This window comes from Salmo salar, chromosome 18, assembly GCF_965601325.2.
Source record: "Salmo salar chromosome 18, fSalSal1, whole genome shotgun sequence".
NCBI lineage: Eukaryota > Metazoa > Chordata > Actinopteri > Salmoniformes > Salmonidae > Salmo > Salmo salar.
This window is the reverse complement of record NC_138308.1, coordinates 15,514,862-15,531,998: the sequence shown is the minus strand read 5'-3', so window position 1 is coordinate 15,531,998 and position 17,137 is coordinate 15,514,862. Positions and strand designations below refer to the sequence as shown.

Here is a 17,137-nt window from a genome sequence, read left to right as displayed (position 1 = left end):
CTTGAAACAGCTTAGAAAATTCCCGAAAATGATGTCATGGCTTTAGAAGCTTCTGATAGGCTTTGATATAATTTGAGTCAATTGGAGGTGTACCTGTGGATGTATTTCAAGGCCTACATTCAAACTCAGTGTATCTTTGCTTAACATCATGGGAAAATCAAAAGAAATCAGCCAAGACCTCAGAGAAAAAATTGTAGACCTCCACAAGTCTGGTTCATCCTTGGGAGCAATTTCCAAATGCCTGAAGGTACCATGTTCATCTGTACAAACAATAGTACGCAAGTATAAACACCATGGGACCACGCAGCTGTCATACCGCTCAGGACGGAGACGCGTTCTGTGTCCTAGAGATGAACGTACTTTGGTGTGAAATGTGCAAATGCTGGAGGAAATAGGTACAAATGTATCTATATTCACAGTAAAACAAGTCATATATTGACGTAACCTGAAAGGCCTCTCAGCAAGGAAGAAGCCACTGCTCCAAAACCGCCATAAAAAAGCCAGACTACGGTTTGCAACTGCACATGGGGACAAAGATCGTACTTTTTGGAGAAATGTCCTCTGGTCTGATGAAACTAAAATATAACTATTTGGCCATAATGACCATCGTTATGTTTAGAGGAAAAAGGGGGAGGCTTGTAAGCCAAAGAACACCATCCCAACCGTGAAGCACGGGGGGGGTAGCATCATGTTGTGGGGTGCTTTGCTGCAGGAGGGCCTGGTGCACTTCAAAAATAGATGGCATCATGAGGATGGAAAATGATGTTGATAGTTTGAAGCAACATCTCAAGACATCAGTCAAGAAGTTAAAGCTTGGTCGCAAATGGGTCTTCCAAATGGACAATGACCCCAAGCATACTTCCAAAGTTGTGGCGAAATGGCGTAAGGACAACAAAGTCAAGGTATTGGAGTGGCCATCACAAAGCCCTGACGTCAATCCTATAGAGAATTAGTGGGCAGAACTTAAAAAGCATGTGCGAGCAAGGATGCCTACAAACCTGACTCAGTTACACCAGCTCTGTCAGGAGGAATGGGCCAAAATTCAACCAACTTATTGTGGAAAGCTTGTGGAAGGCTACCAGAAACATTTGACCCAAGTTAAACAATTTAAAGGCAATGCTACCAAATACTAATTGGGTGTATGTAAACTTCTGACCCACTGGGAATGTAATGAAAAAAAATTAAGCTGAAAAAAAATCACTCTACTATTATTCTGACATTTCACATACTTAAAATAAAGGTGTGATCCTAACTGACCTAAGACAGAGAATCTTTACTAGGATTAAATGTCAGGAATTGTGAAAAACTGAGTTTAAATGTTTTTGGCTAAGGTGTATGTAATCTTCTGACTTCAACTGTATGTGCTTCGATTGAAACTACACACAGGCAGGCTATGCTACAGTTTGTTAACACCGTCTACTTTAAAATTTGCTCGCTGTACATATTCAAAACAACACTGTAGACTACTTTGAAACAACACTGTAGACTACTTTCAAACAACACTGTAGGGGACTTCGAAACAACACTGTAGGGGACTTCGAAACAACACTGTAGGGGACTTCGAAACAACACTGTAAGGGGACTTCGAAACAACACTGTAGGGGACTTCGAAACATATCTAAAAGAAAAATGCATATGCAGATGAAACTGACTGAGAACAAATGGTTACTATGCAGATGCTGCATAGACATTTCACCAGTAAATAAAACCCCCCAAAATTATTCTGTAAGAAATGTGGGAGTGTGACCACAAAAATGTGTAAAACAAGCACCTTTCGCCAGTGTAGCCTGTTCTCTACGAGTAGAGCAGAGACGTGTGTAAAGTAGAGAATCCCGCACATGCGCAGAAGCTTCGGGACCTTTAGCTGTCGGGAAGAGGGGTCCAGAAAAGTTGGATCTGCAGCCTAGGCTAGTCCTGGATAGACTATTTTAGCTCATTTTGACGGCAAGAAAATATAGCCAATTTTCAGTGCGGCCTTGAAGACCAAATGCGGCCCTCAGGAGTGAGCCATGTGGGATATTTCATCAGAGAATAGTGGACGCAGCATTTGTCCTAGGAAGCCTGGGTAATATGCGGCCTGTCGGAAATGTTTGGCTGTGTGTGGGTCATGGGTGTCCATGCCTCTGATATGGAATGGACTCAGGAGACGCAAACACCTGTGTTTGGCAACAGGTTGAATCTCCCTGGCCCAGCTTGTGATGTGTGTCACTTCTGACCTAGTTACCAAAGTTTGTTTCCTTTTGTGAAACAGGCCTACACTACCACCATAATTTTGACTGTTTTAAGAGAACTTCAAAGGGCTAGTTATTTCAGTAGGCTTGGGTACAACCTCAGTGAATTGGAAGCTTAAAGATAGGCCTCTTTATCAGTATTTGCCATCACGCTTGAGCCTCCTGTGTTTACTGATGCGTGGTGACATGGATATCCCAGATTATGGGGGCTAACAGAGAGCTGGGTTGGACACCACTGTGTAGCCATGGTGGATTGGTCTCACTCCATCGAGCCAAAATGGATTCCATGACTCCCTAGCTTGCAGCACCATATCTATGTGGCTGTAGTTTGTAGTGGAGGTGGGCACTGCAGTAGTGATGGGGGAGTTTGGTCAGAGGTTCTGCTTGGCCAATCTGAGATGCAGGGCTGAAGAATGGCGGGCGTTGCGCAGGGGAACCCGTTTTGTTCTGGGGATAATAATCAAACAGCAGATGGTTTGTGAGCCAATGTGGTCACCAGCTCCAGCATTATCAGAGAAAGGGCCATTTCTATATCCTGGAGCTTCCTTTGTCCAGAAATGTCCAGATTTGAATTATCCCCACAAGGAATCCGGTGCAATTTGGTATTGTTTTATTAGTCCATTTCTGGCCTGGGGTCCATATTTCATGTTTTGAAGTCTATAATTCCTGGTGCATGACCAGAGGTCACCCCAATGTCATATACCCCCACTCCTTTCACATTGGGAGGTTTTACATTAAAAGGCCTTATTTTACACAGTCATGAATGATGACTGTGGCCAGATGAATGGTAGCCATGGATACGCCAGACAATCGTCATAATTGGATCTGGTGAAATAGGGATAAGTAGTTGGAGACTGATTGGACGAGCTTGATGCACATGTGAATGATGTAATACTTCTATAACATGTCTCGAACGTGGGAAGGCTGTTCTTGAGCGTAATCCAACGCCCATGCATTTTGATGTTAAGCAGAGAATTAAATCATCCTCATTGTCCTCATAATATACAATAGGTAATATTGTTGAAAAAACTCAACATCTAGCATCTAGATGTTCTCAGCGCAATTCATTTTCGGACTGATCAATTCAGAATTCCCTGAGCTTTTCCTCCTCTTTTCAGAAAGCCTGAGGCTGTACCTACCTGAAGTTTTATCCTTTGGCCTGTGAGTGGAGCCTGTTGAGCCCCTAGAGTAGAGTGTAAGATGGAGGCTGGACACGTTGTAACGGTCGTCTGTGGAAGAAGGAGTAGACCAAAGCGCAGCGTGGTACGTGTTCATGATGTTTATTATAACTAGAACACCGAAACAAAAAACAAAGTGGAACAAAACGCAACAGCTCTGTCAAGTGAACACACCAAACAGAAAACAACTACCCACACCAAGCCTGTGGGAAAAGGCTACCTAAGTATGGTTCCCAATCAGAGACAACGATAGACAGCTGTCCCTGATTGAGAACCATACCTGGCCAAAACAAAGAAATACCAAACATAGAAAAAAGGACATAGAATGCCCACCCTAGTCACACCCTGGCCTAACCAAAATAGAGAATAAAAACCTCTCTATGACCAGGGCATGACACATGTTTTCTCTGAAGAGCTGACTTCTCCGTGTTTTGGAATGCCCTGGAGCAAGTGTTCCTTATGGGAGTTCTCTGAAATGAGACATGACTAATTTCTGCTGTGGACTGTGAGACTGGATATGCTCCAGTTAAATGGGATATGGAGACAAACAAGGCCTGTTCCCTGTTTATTGATGTTGTATAATGTTTTTTGAGTGTGCGTGTGTACATGGAGGGGGACACCACGCCACAGAGGTTTATTATGCCGTGTGTAATGTGACAGGTCTCTTCACACTGTTGTGTATGTGCTTTACGCAGCCATTCAAACCTATTAGTTAGACAGTGTTTTGACATCCATTTCGTAGATCCACTTTAGAACATCACAACACGCTTTTGATTGAATCAATACACAAATTATTTATGCTTTGTGGAGCTGTGAACTTTGATGTGTGTGTGTGTGTGTGTGTGTGTGTGTGTGTGTGTGTGTGTGTGTGTGTTTAAACAGAGCGGTTTCAGTCCCTTTCCCATTCTCTGGCCTTTTTCCCCACTTTGCATGCATCCTACAGTGGAATAGGTTCCTAGGTGGAAACAGATCTCGGTCCTGTCTCTCAAAGGGAGGGTGAGCTGGAATCTATGCACCTTGATTGACTCTCCTGGAATGCAAAATCTGATTCAAACCTATCCACCCCTTTGTCCATGTCACCCGTATCCATGGAGAACAACTGCTGTTGGCAGGGCAGGTCCAGAGGCCCATAGCAGCCCTACCTGCCAGTCTGAGACCAGCGCCAGCAGTGTTTTTGAGAGAGACCAGTAGGCAGGTTTAGGGCTTGTTTGGTCTATGGGAGAGATCCAGTCTCAGGGGGACCCTTGGAATAGACCAAGTTTGGGTTTCAGGGGTTCACAGCTGGGGTGGCATGTGTGGGATATGGGGGGAGTTGAGGTTTGCAGAGGTTAATGCCTGAGCATTCAGTGGATATGAGAGGCAGATGAAGATCACAGCAGGTCTGTCTTCTGTGTAGCAGCGGAAGACATCTGGAAAGAGAGAGAGAGAGAGGTGGATGTTTGTATTGACAGAGCAGGTTCTGGGAACTGACTCTGGTCAGTGTTGTCTGTAGTTACGGCCAGACAGGGACAGATGAGACAGACGAGAAATTCAGCTTTTAAAAATCTCTACAGATTTAGAATGAATGGCGCCTCCCCTTTGACATCCCCATGACGATGTGACGCAAACATAGAACAAACCCAGAGATACTCAAAAAGATTCTGCCGTACTCAGAAATATGAACATGCTACCGTTCCATTTTGTTTATGAATGGAGTCCTCAAACTTTTTTTACCTAAAATATTGAATCCAATAATAACCTGATAATACCCCCCCCCACCCAAACACACACATACACACCTTCAAGTAGACCAGGTCACCAACCATATTACTCATTGAAAACATTACGTTTTATTTGGTGCCACACAGCTCAGAGCTTATCTTTATTGTGGTCCTTTACTCCAGTGTGGTTGTACAGGATTTTATTTAGAGATGCAACCCAGAGGGGTGAAGAAGATGTTATCATGTCCCTGGCAACAGTTCTTAACTAAGCAATAGGGATCGGTGCTAATGGCGGTAACCATTTACAAGCAGCATTAGGCATGGTTCATGTTTGATCCTTTTTGTTTTTGCTCAGTTTTATGAGACAAATCTCAGAACCTCTGTTCCAGCTGAAAGGGGAGAGGGCTAAGTGAGGAGGGGAAGGGGGGAGATGGGGGTTCAGGGGGGGTTGTGGTTGAAGGAATGTAAGAATGTCTTGTCAGTCATAACTCCACTCTGCTGGACGTACGCTTATGTTTGCGGCCAAGTCTGTTTTTCCCATTTAGGCTTCCACCTTCTCGAGGACGAAACCTGATGCTTTCGTGTGATTTGGGTTTTCACTTTGTTTGTCTTTGCAGTGGACATGTCATCCTTCATCAGGCCTGTATTTATTTTGATATTCTGTTTGGGGGGACAGAAATAGACAATTGATTGGGCACAGTCTTGATATTTCTCAGGGGAAGTGCGGTGATATCCTGTGGTCTGAAGTCCTCCATCTTGGTCTGAATGTGCTTGGTCATAATTCGTGGAAATTATATAGCAGCACCAATAAACATTCTTTATGGGAAAATACAGAGTGACTGACCCAAGCTTCGTAGACAGACAGGACATAATTCTTCATTTCTCAGAAGCCACACTTGACCACTTTTCTTTGCGCAGTTCTTATTTTCATTCCCTCACAGGTATGTCTCAAACTCAGCATCACTTCACAACGAGATTAATGGAAAAGTCCACCCAAAGACTATCTTTTGCTATTTGTTTTATTCGTCCATTGTTGACATAGTCCCAAAATGTTTTGCTTGCCAGAAATCAAGTTTTCAAGATACAGTATGTAACTTTCAAAATACAGAAATCCTCCCCGTATGACGTATTTTGCATCATATGCTTCTGTGTTTTGCATCATATAATGCAAAATGCATCATATGGGGAGGATTTCTGTATTTTGAAAGTTACATACTGTATCTTGAAAACTTGATTGCTGGCAAGCAAAACATTTTGGGACTATGTCAACAATGTCTTGAAAACTTGATTGGGAATATGTCAACAATAGACTAATGAAACAAATAATAAAACATTGTTTTTGGGTGGAAATTTCCTTTGAGAGCGATTTAAGTTATGTGTTGCTGCATTGTTTTGAAATGTTAGTAGATTGTTTACAGCCATCACAGCTCAGTGTGTTTGATTAATTTGTTTGGCCACAGGATCCACTGCTTTGACTAATGAGCCCGATGACAGTTTCCAACACATTTCCAACACATGAGCCTCAACTTGTGACATTGCGGTGTCCACGCTAATGACAAACAGCAGACTTAGTGCAATGGACCTTTTCTCAGCTCCTGACATTGTAGCATACTGTAGATGTGACTGCATACCTGTGGTTGGAACACTGGATGCTTTCCTAATTCAAGCTCTTTTCTGACTTTCAGGGTCCTCAGCTAGAGTGAGGCAGGGGGACATGAGGGACCATTAGGGAGGGAGAGGGACGGGGCAGTTGGTAGACAGGGTATTATTTCAGAGTATCTGAAGGCCAAGCTTTGCAGCAATCTTTCTGTGAGGCAGGAGCTTAGATAGAATCCCAAGCTCATCTTACTGTTCTCCGAGCTGCAGGAACACTTCAAGGACTCGGTGCACATTGGTGTCCAACTGGTAATAACTCTAGCATCAGGGCTGGATACATTCTGGTGTACATGGAGATTACCCCAGGCACTGGCAGTTAGCTTTATTACCTCTGACAGTCTTTACTGCTCAAATATCAAACACATAGAGATAGAAATCTTTTAAGACGGGGTAAAATATTTTTGCTCGTACACTGTTTTTCCTTTCGAGATTTGTAGGCCTACAATTCGGGGTTGTTCCTCTTATAATCAAACTCAGGCCGTGTTTTGGTCCCTTTAAGCAGGTAAGATTTGGGTTGTTTATACCACTGCTGGCTCTGTTTTTCTAATTATCCAACAGCCAATACTCATTTAAAGCCCCTTTTAACACTCCTCGGTGTGTAGTGTAAAGCTGGCCAAATGCCAACCCGTTCGGCACACATGGTAAAGACATTGAGTTCTTCCCCATTTATTTCAGCAATGCAACCAATGTCTGCTCTCGGAGCTTCTGTTTTAATAACTTCAAGCACGACAACCCCCCCCCCCCTTTTTCTCTTGTAACCCTATAGGAAGAGGCATTGGCTCCTAAAATCCACACATTGCACCTCATTTTTGCTCTTGGCAGCAGAGTGGTTGGTTCTGAATTGAAGTGGGGATTGAGCCTCTTTCCCGGTGGTCCTAGGAGAGTTCTGATGTCTGTGCTATGTCACATTACCAGTGTGTCTTAGCTGGGTGAATGCATTTGTCTAACTCAGCACTGAGAGATGAGAGAAGTCGTTATGGAAGCGGAACCTAACAAGCTTGTTTTGGTTGTTTTAAGAGCTGGAGAGATTATGAATATGACTAATTGCCATGTGGAAGTCAAGCTGTGATTTGGACCAAATGATGATATGTCAGCAGCACACTGAGATATATGGAGCACTGATATCATATATAATATGCTAACTGCAGCAACCCTTGGTGGTCACAGCCAAGAAAAGGTTCTTAGCAGTAAATCCATAATGTCAGCTTGAAAAAACGAAGGATTATAAGAGTAAACATCAACTGCGAGGTCTTACATATTCATAACTCTTGAAACACTAGAATTGTATGCATAACGCTCATTTGCAGACATGACAAAATATTCCATAGATATGTCTTGGTGACCTGTTGATATGGTTTATGTCCCTTACCTTGTTTGTTTTTGTAGGTCTGTTTTTACAGGGGTCAACTGTTGATTCATTCATCAGATTTTGAAAACAATAACACACACCTCGATCACGTCTCAGATCCATCTCTCAGCAAAGCCGTCAGTGGATATGCATATACATTAGCCCTGAAAGGATGAATGGAGGAATGCTAGCTTGCATAATGCATTTACTGTTGTAAGCATAAAACATTCCAAAGTGCTCGAATGTTTTGTCCCCCGTTGTAGAGATGTTGTTTTAACCTGACCCACGTTGCCATTTTTCTTGGGTAAATAATGTTTTGTGGGTCAAGAAGTGCTGGGGTTTCCTCTCATTGACGCCTCCTGCCAGTGTGGACAAGGGGAAGAGCATGACGCCTTGTTGCCACTAGCTACGTACTGTAGCTAACAGTCGTATGCTCTATGGCCCACCATGCACATGTGCCAGGCCTATTATTAAAAGGCTGTAAGAGAGGAAGTACTGTAAATTAATGTTATTGTTCCTAATCCAAATGTAGGTACTGGCATTGAGGTAACCTTTAGGCGGCAAACTATTTGGACAGATTGACGTAAGCTTTCCCGAGATAATATCAAGACCTAAGCATTTTATTTGAGGAAGTAGGCATGGTAAATAATACCAATTACTCCATCAGACGAGAGGAAATCAAGAGAGCCCTAATACACAGTTTCCCTATCATCTATCATAGGCTGTTTGCTCCAGTCATTTTTTTGCTAAGCATTGTATTTATCTGTACAGTACCATAACAAATCCCTCCCAATAAACCCCAGCAAACAGAGCACTGGGTCTGCCCTTAACCCTCTCCACGTCTGACAACTAAACTCACCCACTTTGGGCCCCGGTCCAAAAACAACAGGATAACGTCCAAATAACTCCTGTTTTTAAACATAAGCAAATGAAATGTAGCTGCCACGTGCTCTCCCAGCGATGCATTCAAATGTCTCCAATGGGTTGTTTCCTTTGGCTGATAACAAACAGCTTAGGAAGTGCGCAGCGCATGACATATTGGTTTTCAAGACAGGCCCGTGGACTTGTGAAGGTTATTTAACAGCTACATTAAGGCCTTCTGGGGTTACAGTGGGAGCATCGTTGAGGAAGCTTTTCCGGAGTTCGCTGGTAAAACCTCCTGAAACACAGCACGTATTTGCTCGGTGGACTTTCCCTTTTCCCGCGGTCCCTCCCTGTTTTAAAGTAAGTAATAGCCTAATTTCTTTAGCATCTGCCGGATTATGCAGGTGTTAGTACAATCCTCTCCCTTTTAATCATAGATTTATTTGTGTGAGCCTGAACTGCAGACCAGTAGCTGTGGTGTTTTAAGAAGGTGAGGTTGCCCTCCATTTCACATTTCTGTCTTTTCAAAGGCCTCCTCTGGCAATGGAGTCAAATCGTTTTTTTCCACCCCTGTGCCACTTTTGTGTCCTGTTAACTCATGGCCTTAAGGTCCAACAACAGCTCAGTCTGTACAAAATAAAATCATGTCAGCTTGAATGAAACTTCAATGCAATTTGAATGCAAACCCACTATTAAGTCAATGAAAGAGGAGACAGGGTGAACCCTCATTAAAACCAATGCTCAGTTGCAAAAGCCTGATGGTGTATTTCCAATGATTATGTGAATTAGCAAGTCAGGGAAATGTAACCTAGTATCCTGCAGCACTGCTGTTTAACCTAATTGTCTAATGACACATTTAAAGCATAAACTATATGTTTCAAATGCTCTGGGTACAGTGTTAGTTACATAGTGTGGCAGCCAGTGGGGAGGTGTACTGCCACTGACTAGAGTGGTATACTACGAAGCAAGCTAGATCTACTCAGGCTTTTATAAAGCTAGCCAGCTTCAGTTAGCTTCACATTCCAGGTCTGGCTTCATCCATACTACGGTGATGGATATTGCTCGTCCTCTTGCTGCCAACTCCAGCAGGCTTGCATTGTCGCACATGGCTAATCGAATGGCACCCTCTTAATTGAGACAATGCTGAAACATCAATCCATGGGCGAGTCAGTGCCACATTCTCGTTTGTGGTGAATGAAAGAAAGGTTATCTTGCAAATTCAGAAGGCAATGGTGTGAAATAGGCTTTTAGAAGTGCCATCATTATTTCATTACTTATTGTTAATGCCATCTTTGGTGTGCTTATCACACTCCTATTGCACCTTCTGTGGAACAGCTTGTTGCGTTGTGGCCATAGACATACAGTATAATCAATAAAAGGGTTTTGGAACCTCTTACCCTGGCAATTTGACTGTTAAACTCATGGGTATACTAACAATGGCTGCCAGTCTTGACTTGAATGGGAACTGCCATCTATGGATTATGTTTCTGCTATGGTTGGTTGCTTGACGCTACAGAAGGTAGTGCGTATGGCCCACTACATCACTGGGGCCGAGCTCCCTGCCATCCAGGACCTCTATACCAGGCGGTGTCAGAGGAAGGTTCTAAAAATGGTCAAAGACTCAAGCCACCCAAGTCATAGACTCTTAACTAAATATTTAATAAGTCATCTTGCTCAAATGAAGGAGATGTTGACATTCTTTGCGTGAGGGAGGGTATCTGATTTCATTGGTCCCCAACTCGTGGTTTAGAAACTTCATTCAGGATAAATGTATTAGCCTACCCCAGAGCAGGTTAGTTCTGAAGGATTCGTTGCCATACAAATGTGCCTGTCTAAAAGGTGAGCCACTTTCGTGGTACCGTGAACTCAGTTGACCAAAGTTACCTCGCTAACTCCTCAAACCTGATTTGTAGGATTGGACTCAGAGCAAGGTTTCTAGTACAGAGGCTCATGATAGGCAATAAAATAACTGTTTTGAATTTACCCTATAAAAGGTTACAACCTAAATTAACTTAAAATGTTCAGCAAATAAACTTGCAAACAGAGCTACCAGCTCTCTCAGGCCTCGCTCTCGTGCAAAACCAGCAGCTGATAAGTGTGGTGGCTGATTGAGTAGCCAGCCACACCCTTAATGAGCCTTTTGAAGTCAGCTGTGCCTGTGTTCTCATGCCAGTGGGTGCATGCCAGGCTGACTAAATGGCTTGTGGTGCTGGTGCCCCTCACGGCGCCACACTTCCTTTTCATGAGGAAGGCTCGCAGATGACCCATCCCAAGGCTTCAAGCTGATGGGCGCATTCCAGGCTGACCACATGGCTTGTAGTGGCGCCCCAGTTGTAGGGTAGAGGATTTCTTCTGTGGCAGCCCCAGTGGCACAGGACTTCTTTAGGGCATGAGGGCAGTGACTGTACAGGCTCTTCTGGTTGACACTGAACAGGCCAGCAGCGAGTCAGCTCCAGCAGGCCACCATGGAAGGAAAGTCTTCTTCTGCAGAGTGAGTCTGATAGAACCTGCGCCACATCCTTAACGATGTTTGGGTGTGGTCACAACTATTGGAGCTGCGTCAATCATCTTCACTAAGACCGCATGGGCCTCAGGATCCATGGGATGTGGGCATCATTTTCACTGTTGTCAATCCATTTCTCAGCTGCCACAACAGTCGTCACGACAGCAATGGCACAGAGTCAAATGGTGTGTGGTTTCTCCACACCATGCATACAGACCAGGGAAGTCTTCAGGGACCCTAGTAGACTTATTGGGAACAGGGGGAGATCAAATGTACTCCGCTGTTCATCTTCAGCCCACCAATTCTTCTCCTAAGGTAGAAGCGCATGACGTCAACAGCCTTGAGTGACCTTTTCAGATAGGGCCACTCTTGATGTAATTCCACTTTTTTTTATTTTTTTTTACTTTTCATCTTACATGAAATCCAGAAGGAACCTTGCACCATTTTCTTCCAGCCACTCACACACCCCTGGGTACAGGCACCATACTTGCAGTTCTCTTGTCCTTTGTCTTTGCCATCTAAACCCCAAAACAACTCACCATGCCAAGGAGCGATGTACCAGAAACACAACCTAGCTCAAGGTCATCCGGTAGGGCTCTGCCAGCATTTTCCACCAAATGTGGAAGCCAGTGGGGAGGTGTGGTGCCACTGACCAGAACTAGGCTCGGTTTCAAATAGAGGCTCTTGAGAGGGTAAATTCAAAACAAAAGCACTTTTATTGCCAAGAAGGTTACAACCTAAATGTTCAGCAAACAGAGCTACCCATGCTCTCAGGCCTCTCTCTTGCTCTAGTGAAGGAACCCAGCAGCTGATAAGTGTGGTGGCTGATTGAGTAACCAGCCACACCCTTAATAAGCCTATTGAAGTCAGCTGTGCCTGTGTTCATTTTCAAGCCAGTGGGTGCGTTCCAGGCTGACGACATGGCTTGTGGTGCTAGTGAGGGCAATGACACCAGTGGCTGCCATTCATAGGAACACCAAAATGCTAATGTACAGCAGCCTACATTTATAGTATCTTTCATCACTAGACATGCAAAACCATTAATATACTGCAAGTACATACAATACTCACAAGTCAAAAGCGGACAGGTACAGCTATCCGAGGGTGTTCAAATAGATTACATGTGTCAAACTCATTCCACATCGGGCCGAGTGTCTGTGGGTTTTCGCTCCTCCCTTGTACTTGATTGATGAATTAAGGTCACTAATTAGTAAAGAACTCCCCTCACTTGGTTGTCTAGGTCTTAATTGGAAGGATAAACCAAAAACCCACAAATACTAGGCCCTCCATGGAATGAGTTTGACACCCCTGAAACAGATCCTGCTCTTGGAATTTATACAGAACCTGTAATTGGAACTAGATTCCACTGGAGCCACAATTCATTTGTTGCTGTTTCAAGTCCATGATTTAAATAGAGGAAAATATGGCGGTTGTAGAAACAAAGGGAGATTTATGCACCTCTCCATTAAACCACTCACTTCAATGGAGTGGAGGAAGCCTTTCTGCCCAGTCTGGAGGGCTGTTCAACTTTTAAATGTATTGCTCTCCCTCCCGAGAGCAATTTGGGAGAATAATGGTAAAGTCAGATTAATGGTGGCTTTTCTGGCACAAACACAATGGCGTCTTTGTGGTGATCTGCTTTAAGAGGCACTGTGTAATTATTTAATCTCAGGCTTAGTGACGTTCTCTGGTCCAACAGTTGTTTGGGAAAATATTTCAGTCTCAACCAAGCCATTCGACATAGGTACGCTCCCACTTTCTCTCTTTCAGACATTCCAGGAATGGTGATGGACTGAATCAAGATGTTTTATTTGTGTGCAGAAAGTAAAAGACAGGTCCTCTGATCAAGGGGTTTTCAAACTTTTCAAACTTGCATCCAGGGACTCCCATCATATGTTAGTAAAAAAATGAAGTCACGTCTTGTCTTGTCATCAGGTGAATAATAATTGCAAAGAGAAGTAATCAACATTTTAAAATCAATAGATTTGTTAGACAGTTTCATTATTTTGACCTCTATATTTAATTGGAAAATGATGTGTAAACATAGTATATTAGCTAGAAAGGTATCTTGGCGGTGTAGAGACATTTTTTGCTGTTGTAAAGCTAATTTCCAGCAATTCTACACAGTTTGGCATGGAGCTGAGAGACAATTTTGCAGTTTTAAAGCTAATTTATTGAAATTCTATACATTCTGCCATGGCTAATGTTGTGTTCCTCTGCTCAAACACAAAATCAATGGTCATGTGTCCTGAATGCCCTTTTTTATGTTTGATTCTACCTGACTGTCTAGCTTTTATTTAATTGTTACTTCTCAAAGATGGTATTATTTAACATATATATATTTATAATTCAATATCGTTTCTGCGTGATTTCTATCGGGTCGTTTAAGTTGACACTGAAACTGTTTTTCCATCCACTTAGATGGCCAGTGGTAATTTAGACAGGCCTACTGTGATCGGTGTTACCCTGCTTTGATAACCAACAACAATAAGTCATTCTTATTACATTGGTCATTTACTTCACAGCATTTGAAGATTTTCTCACGGTCTGATATTGCAGTGCTTTTTTTTGTATCTTTCAATCTGGTCACTTCTCTCTGCACATTCCCTCTGAAGCTAGTACAATATGTAAACCATTGAAGAGTGGAGGGGGTGGGGCACCATTGAAGAGTGGAGGGGGTGGGGCATTTAAATGGCCTACACCATTTGGTTCCCCCACTCCCCCTTAGCTTATTGACTCTTTAACTAAAGTTATTTTCCAATGGCTTCCATGTTCCATGGTAACTAATGGAGCCAGAGTCCATCATGCATCTACACCCACCTCTTCGCCATGAACAAGCTTATACACTAAATGGCACATAGAAAATGTGTCTGGATGTGTATGTTTGTGTTCCATTGAAATGTGTACACAATATTCTGCTTTTGTTGGACGGCCAAAGCAATATCACTCGTGGGGTTTAAAAGTCATTTCTCAGTAGTAGTATAGAGCATCTTTTCATGAACATTGGCCTCCCCTCTTTTCACTGACATTTTCTCATAACATGACGTCAGCGAAGCATGAGACAAAAAAAATCGCGAGCGCCTTTAAAACTATGAGCCGTGTTTAACAAGGCAACAAACCTACAAGGACTCCTTGTGAACGGGTCTGGGAAGTGTCACCTTTGGATACACTGAGTGGATGGCGGGACCTCTGTCTGTATTGGATCTCTCTGCTTAACATTGGCTCCCTCTGGCTTGCTGTCTACTGTTCTAGACATGCTGTCTTTTCACAAGGACTCTCTCCCCAGGACCAGCTGAAATGAGCAGAGGAAGGGATGTGTGATGAACTGTTGATTTGTCTAAACGTGATATTTTTGTGGAGCACTGGGAACCTGATAGGGCCGTTGTTAGCGTTTATTGGTTCCCTGTGGATGGCAGGACGGCAGAGGTGCAGAGGTGCAGGGAGAGGCCAATCCCATTCTTTAAAAGAAGTCAACTAATCGCCCTCGCCTTTTTGACCAGCCGCATATCCATATTTTTATTTGGAAGCCAAGAAAGTTTATATATATATCATTGTCATTGAGAGAAAAACTTCCACCTCTTATTGAAATCTGGAAAAATCATTCAGCAAAATTCATGCCTCTTCACTATGGTTATATATAACCTTGTCATATATATATATATATATATATATATATATATATATATATATATATATATATATATATATATATATATATATAACCTTGTCAGAGGTGGAAGTTTTTCTCTCAATGACAGAGGTGCAAAAGTTCAGTCCCTTTTTATTCTTCAACAGTTACAAACCCCTGAGTAAATCCTGTCCTCTGCTTGCATAATTGTAACTGAACAAGTGTAAAAGTAAATTTGCAGAGAGCAAAATCAATTGACTGTTACTGCAAAGTATTAGTTTCCCCTCAAAAATCAGGAAATATGAATGTTTCGTGGCTTGAGCATTATGCGATTTATGATAGCCCTTCGGTGTGTGTGTGGTAGAGCAATTTCTGTTGATAATGAAATTTGACCCTTTTTCTGCCTAAAATAGCATCGTTAAATTATCACCTGGCTCTGCCACACACCCTGTTGTACTTTTGGCTATTGAAAGCAGTGCCCCCTACTGGTCCCTCCGACATCACTTCCAGCATCGACCTGTCCTGGATGATCTTTAATAAAAGTGCTGACCAACCATACCCAACCCTGCTTTAAGATGCAACAGGATGAGAGCAAGGGTGTTCTATTTCAGCATTAGCACTGCAACGGTCCATTCAATAGCATGGCTCCAGACTTTCCACAGCACAAAGCTGACTTTTTCAAATGCTGCAAGGTTCTCACCCTAAAAATGTCCAATGAGACTGACCCCTGGGTATTGGCTATATCTTACATAAGGCTATAACAGACAGTGTCCTTACACTGTAGCCTATTCCATATCACCCCGTGGTTTCTCCTGTCTGGTCTAGTGTATTGGAAACTTTCTACTACCCTTACAGTACATTTCACATTTGTGCCGGCCACTTGTTTACAAGGGCAATTGGAGAAGCAGGGAATCCAGGAGATTGGCTCAGGAAGAGGGGGTTGGGAGGGTATTTTCAGCACCGGAATTCCATGGGTTATTCCTGGATATATATCGCAGGACACGGATCGTCTCAAGATGGTAACCCACCTGCCCATAGGCCTCTGATCCAGTGTACTCAACCGACACAAAAGGTCATGTGAATTTAGCCTCAAGCTAGGGATATGACAGCCTTTTTGAAGTTTTGAGTTATTGTGGATGGATATGAAAATGTCCCCCACCCCTAAAAAAAAAAAAGTATGTGTTTTGGTTATTAGTTTTGTAGGAGGTGACGCTGAAACTCTCATTGTGCAGAAAGAACAAGCTTTGTGTCTGTTGTGGAGTTGAAGACAGACATAACTATCGCTCAAACCAAAGCTCAGTGTCACTGGCGGTCGGTGCTGTTTAAGATGAGGGAGGACATTTATTATTTAATTTGCATGGCCTTATTTCTATTACAGCATATTGGATGGCTATCATTCACATTCCATTCACCCAGTTCAACGTAACAGCGATAGGTTTAGGCTACTACATGATACTCAAATTTTCCCTATACCCACCATGAGGTTGCTACTACCTAGCCTATGAATGAAAGTTTACAACGTAGGTGCACACAGGTCGAGACAGACAGTGACACATTCATTTCCGCCTTGCACACTTTTGCCTGCATCTAGCTGATTTAGGATGTAATCATTATTCCAACAGTTGCAAACAAGAGTTTCTATTGGACAAATTCAGGTATGTTTATCCCTGTTTCGTTCCATTTGCTTCCATTTAAGAAACGTTTTTCAACAGAATTGCCAGAATGAATACACCCCTGATCACACTTAAACATAGTTCACTTTCATAGCAGCTGCGCTGTATTCCTTCACGCATCTGTGCGTTCCCCTCCTCTCACCTTTTCCCTAAGCTTGTGGACTTTAATGCACAATACATTCACTTTATGTGAGCAGGCAAATAAAACTTTCCAAGCCAAACCATATCATAACCGCTACACACAGCCTACATCGTCGTCACCATATTCCAAAAGCTTACCGTGATTGGAAGTGTTCCAGTGTTGTGTCTGACAGTCATAACCAGCTAGCTAACATAGCATCCCTCTGTTTGAGCAG

At 43.0% G+C, this 17,137-nt stretch overlaps 1 protein-coding gene across 1 annotated transcript in view; it reads left to right on the top strand.

The window, feature by feature from the left end:
• col13a1 (collagen, type XIII, alpha 1) overlaps positions 1-17,137 on the top strand; it is a 111,325-nt gene that overhangs the window by 31,574 nt on the left and 62,614 nt on the right.